The sequence below is a fragment of the Miscanthus floridulus genome, chromosome 3, assembly GCF_019320115.1.
Source record: "Miscanthus floridulus cultivar M001 chromosome 3, ASM1932011v1, whole genome shotgun sequence".
Lineage (NCBI taxonomy): Eukaryota > Viridiplantae > Streptophyta > Magnoliopsida > Poales > Poaceae > Miscanthus > Miscanthus floridulus.
The window spans coordinates 4,996,801-5,002,479 of NC_089582.1; the positions used below are offsets into that span (position 1 = coordinate 4,996,801).

The window sequence follows — 5,679 nt, forward strand, 5'->3', positions numbered from 1 at the left end:
TATATATATATATATATATATATATACATACATTTGCCGAGCTACTAGTTCCGTGCGGCACGTTTTCTGTTTGTTGACAGCGACTTGTCTAATTTTTGTTTAATGAAAGCGCAGCAGAGCAGCCGAGCAGTCCTCGTCTCGGTCCTGCACAGCTCCGTTGCCAGGCCGCAGCCACAGCTCTGGACCGCAACATCGCGTTGCTGTCCCGCAACACGCCATGGCCGCTGGGCCACGGCCGGCACCGTCCGCCTGTCGGTTTTTTTCCCTTTTCCCCTCGTGCTTGCGCGTCCTCGGTTCCCCGTGCTGGACGCAGGCCCCAGCTCTTGCTTTTTCCCTCTGCTCCTCCGTAGCCCCGCAGCACCGCCCTCCTCTTTATCTTTTTGAGCGCGCGTGAAGCCCTCTACCGCACTGGACCGAGCTGCCTCGCGCAAGCACCCGCACGTCTCCTCTTCCTTCCCCGCTCTGGTCCGGCACGCTGCCTTCCTGCTCCCGCGGCTGCCGTAGCTGTGCACCGGTTTGACGTGCCCCGTCCATGCGCCCGTGCTCGACCACCGCGCGGCCAGCCCCACCGACGAGCCGCATCGCCACCGCCGTACGCGCACGCACGACCGCCGTGCCGCGCCTTCTGCCGTGTCTTGTGCCAGTAGGTTCCAGTTTTCCCCCACGCGTGCGCACGGCAGCCGCAGCCCCGCTGCGTGGTCCTGTGCCGCACCCGCGTATCGCCGGTCCGTCCGCACCAAGCCTCACCACCAAGTACCCCGGTGTCCACGCCCTTGCCGTGCCCCTCGGTCTGCTCGGGACTGCTGCGTGCTCGTGGTCCCGCAGCTGCCGCGCGCGAGCGCGTCCCTTCGCCACGAAATCGCCATGGCCGCCCGCAGCTCCGAGCCGTCGATGCTGCCCCTGGTGCTCTGCTTGTGTGAAGGAAGGTAAGGAGGATATGAATCCAAGAAGAAACGTAATACGGGGTCTTTACTGTAAATACATGACTCTGATGAATAGTATACATAGTACTGTGGGTTAGTTTAGCTTTAAGCGGGGGTCTCTTATGCAAAAATCTGCAACTCACGTCCGGGTCGGGCCTGTTCGGCCGGCCTGCTATGCGTGCAACCGTGCCACTCGGGCCGCCGTAGGATTTCTGGGCCGATGCCCACGGCCTGCTCGCTGCCCCGCCCATCCGCTGGTCAGGCAACCGCCTGGGCCGGCCTTAGTCCGCTTGTGCCTGGGCCGGTCGGGTGTCACTCCCGCCTGGGCTGCGCTGGCCGCTGGGCCGTGCACGTGCTGTGCGTTTGTGGCCGTGGGAGCGGCTGGGCCAATTTGGTTGCGCCGGCCCGTTTCGAATTGTAGAGCAATTTCTAAGTTAGTTAAAAGTTAAACTTGCAAAATCAATATAAAATTGTATAGGAATCCAAAAATTATGAAACCAGTTTTGTTAGTCCTCCAAAATCATGCTCTACATGTTAGTATATTTTGTTCACGTAGTTGGTAATATTTTTGGGAGCTATATAATTAATCTAAGATACTTAATATTGTAAAATATAAATTTGTAGGAACCTCCGTGAGAAATTGGTAATAGTATTGGATCTGAAATCTTTGCAGTAGGTTCCTACCAATATTAGCCGCTCACCATAATTTTATAGCTTCGGAATAATTAGTTGCTAGATAGAAAACGATGTCCCATTGCGAATAAAGACTAATTCGATAGGATAAAATAAAGAAACAACTTGAGTTTATATAACTAAAATAATTAGTGGGAAGAAACGCCTTATTCGACAACATGGATACGTAGACCAGCGTTAGAGCTATCACGTTAGCTTGAGAGGCGTACGTCTAATTTATACGAGTCACGATTGCAGTCAATTAATTATATCTTTGCATGGTATTACATTGCATATCATAATAGGGACATCGGTGGATCACGGAGTCGTCGAGAGTTGCTGGAGGAATGGTGCTTTTGGAGATCATGTCGCCATGATGGAAAGCTAACTTCTTATTATATTTTTCCCAGGCAAGCCCCGGTGCATAACCCCTACTTTCTGCAGTTTAAATAATATTTGTGCATTAAGTTAAGGAGTTGCATGAAACCCACTTGCATATATATCTTTATTCCTATAAGTCTTACTACTAGTATGATAGGATCGTGTAGAATGCTATGCTAAGGACTCCGGTAGAAGTCGAGTGATTGCCTGTCACTCGCGAGAGATAGGAAATATATTATGGGATTACTATCACTTGGAAAATAATAAATGGTGGAAAGGAAAATGGTGACCGGGCAGGGATATGGTTTGGGTATTGGTGGGTGTAAGAAGTTGTGTCGCCGCGGAGGCGGGTCATAGCTTGGTTACACCGTCTTCCCTGTCTGGTCGATTAAGGACCGATCATGCATATGACTCTAGGCAGGTCACAGACTTATTATCCCGAGCACATACTTGTGTATGGGCGCTTGGAAGACTTGTTGCTCTCTTGTCGCGGATCCGGCTCTTTCCGGACCGACTGTCAGGGTTTGTTTTTGGTGGAGGAGGTCCTTGCACCGCACTGAGTCCGGGACTCAGAGGCGGTGGCTTGGAGTCCCAGTTTGGACGGGGACCTGGACACCCGGGACAGGAGAGTGATGGGTTGGTCCTGCTTGTGCCTGGGGTACAAGCGGGGCATGTGTTTTCGGGGTACCCAGCTGGGGGCATTGATTCGCGAATCGCCGGTCTATCCGGTACGGCTTGTCTACGGTTTAGCATCGTAGTAAGAACTAAAAGATGAAAGATGGAAGATGGACAAAGGAAACTTGATTGCTTACCACCTGCTTGAAAGTAGCACAGGTGCTTACATAGAATGGTTAGTTAATGAACCAATGTGGCTATTAATAAAAATCAAACATAAGGATGCACGCTTAGTAATGCTTCCTGCAAATGTAATAAACCCACCAGCCAGATAGCCTTGTATATCCTTGGAGTCTTTTCTTTTCTCCTGTCGGATAAGTCTTGCTGAGTACAATTGAGTACTCAGGGTTTTACTTCCCCTGTTGCAGGTGACAGGTGGACGCTTGAGCTGACCTTTGTGTGTGGATTCCTCCTGGTGGGCTCAGAGAGGATTTCCTTTACGCTGCGATCGTAGTTGCTATTTATAACTCTCACCAAATGATTTTATAAATGAAAGTTTCATAATATGTTGCCTTAGTCTATATATCAATATTTCATCATGTCATTAATAGATGTTTATTTCCGCTTGTAACTCTATTCACATGTTTCTATTCCGCAGTTCAAGTAAATTGTTTATAACTCTGATAATATGATTTCATTCCGCTGTCATATTAATAAATATTATACTCTGATGTTGTATTAAAAGTGATGTAAGAAATGGTTACGAATGATGTAAGCTTTATTCTCTCATTTGTGATCCTGATGGTAAAAATGTGGATTTTCGGGTTCTCCCCTTGGGTGTGCCCTACGGAACCGAGTAATCTAGTGTTCTCCCCTGAGTGCTTAGTGTCTAATGGAAGACAAGCACTCCTGCGAGGCATTAAATTAGGCGGTTCTGCCACACACTTGTTGTTCATGTATCGGCTGTGCTTGTTGAGAAGACTGTGGCATCTCATCATGCACTTGCTTGGTACGAGCTGGAGAAGGTTGTGGCATCTCATCAGGCACATGCTCGCTAGGAGGCAGGGAAGAATGTGGCATCTCAGGTACGTGGTGGTCACGAGATGGTGAAAATATCTCCCCAACCTCAACAACTCGCTCCAAATTTGGGAGAGGGGGAGGCGGCGAAGAAGCAGTTAATATAATGTCATGTTTGTGCCAAAGGATGAACTGTCCAATAACGTCTCCGAGTAACACTAGCCCCTCAGGAGTTGCATAGTCTATCCTCCACTGCATGAACTCAGGCTTCACGGTATGCACCTCGACCCTAGTGTAGTCCGGCGGTATCTTATTATTGTGGTGTAAGCCACCGGGAGGATGTGCCACACCCGTTGCCACCTCCATCACAGTGTTCTATCGGCCGCTTAGAAACACCAAGGTGCAACTAGTTGGTTCCTGTTGCGATTGATGGGGGTTGAGGCTGTAGTGGAACCTTGGCTGCTAGGAACTTTCGAAGGGCTGCCAACTAATGCCAGTTCTCCCGGCGGCGTCACTAACATCCGTGGCTCCGTAGACAGTCCTTGCTCCTCCAGCGCCTTCGCAACTAGAGCCTTCACTTGGAGCTCAAGACTAGTCTCCCAGTCTCAGCCATGTTTCTTGTACATGTGCCTGTCCTCTTTGAATCCTTGCTTCCAGGTAGTCCTTTTCCCTAGCCCCCTGGTGCGGCCTGTGTGCTCCTTGTTTCCTAAGCCAAGGCTAAGCTCGTCCCTCTCTCTGGAAGGATTGAAGGAGCCCTTCTCCTTGTCTTCAGCATATTTCAGTATCCTTGATACCGCCTCTTGGGTCTCCGGCTTATCAAACTTAAGATTACTGCCGGATGTTTTTGTACTCCTCGCATATATCTAGTTCCTTGAGCGTACCTTCAGATTCATCACATCAATATTCCCAGCAGCTGCGGCCTCTTCGTCCATCTTCCTAAACTGCTCTTCCTTGGCATAGTAGCCACCGGGGCCTAGATGATGGTGGTGTTTGTTCCTCTTCGCCAGCTCGGTGTTACGGGCACTAAGCTCCAATGCCTCCGGTGAAGTCTTCTGAACCACGAGCTCCTCCCATTGACTAGGAGTTATTTTGCCAAACTCTTTGAAGGGAGTTAACCCCTTTTGGATATACTTCGTGTTGAGGTCCGACCTCCAACTTCGGAATACCTCTCCCATCATCTTGAAAGCATTTTTTTACCAGTTCGTGCTTACCCTCTGGAAATCTAAAATTGACCCTCAAGTGCCTATCCCATAGTTTATTCTTTTTGTTCTCTGGTACCTCTTTCCAGTTAGGGATTGCTGGGTTCAATTTATCTCTAACTAGGGCTCCGATCGTATTATAGAATCGTCCTCTTAATTCCTTCAGCTCAAGGACCTCCCCTGCTGGCCTGACCTCCGTTATCACATAGCATGCCTTATCTAGATATAGATTTCCTTTTCTATCCCCTCGTTTTCTCTTAGGCTTGGTAATCGTGGTTGTGTCTTCAGGTTGTGGAGCAGAGGCATCGTGATCCGTCTCTGTGGCTGCTGCCTCTCCTCTCCTTTCCTCTACTCCATCTTGTCCAGCGAGATGTCGCAGACGTCGATGTCGTCTTTTCCGAGTTTCAGGAGGGACCTGTATATACGATAGGTCAAAGTGTTAGCAGAGGTAACACAGCCAAAGCTTTAGCAAAATTTGTAAGCTAAGGCTTTTTCCCTACCTCCTCGTTCGGGTCAAAGTCCTTGTGATACCCCTTACTCTGTGGTCTATGACCCCACTGCCTTCTGGGCGTGTAAGTTGGTAAAAGTTGCCTGGTTTAAAAGCTTATGGTGCCGCGACGAAACCGAGGGCTCCATGTGGAACAGCTGCCACATGTGACGCTGCTCGGCACGCGCTGGTATCGAGGTTGTTAACCAAGTACCTTTACCAAGTTACACCGCCGTACTGTTTTGTTTTAAAATTTTCTCCTTAAAAAAATGTTCGGGTGTTCAAACGGGAAATCCATAATGGGGATGCAAAAGTGTTTTTCAAGGTAAAAAGGAGATGGTTTGGAGAAAGGAAGTATGACATGATCTGGGTTTACAGAAAAGAT

At 49.1% G+C, this 5,679-nt stretch overlaps 1 long non-coding RNA gene across 1 annotated transcript; it reads left to right on the top strand.

Annotated features, from left to right (window-relative positions):
- The first annotated feature begins 401 nt into the window (after window positions 1–401).
- Window positions 402–3,288, top strand: LOC136544829 (uncharacterized). The gene is made up of 3 exons (XR_010780840.1): window positions 402–926; window positions 1,901–2,005; window positions 3,020–3,288. It is a non-coding gene; the product is annotated as an uncharacterized lncRNA (long non-coding RNA).
- The last annotated feature ends 2,391 nt before the right edge of the window (window positions 3,289–5,679 follow it).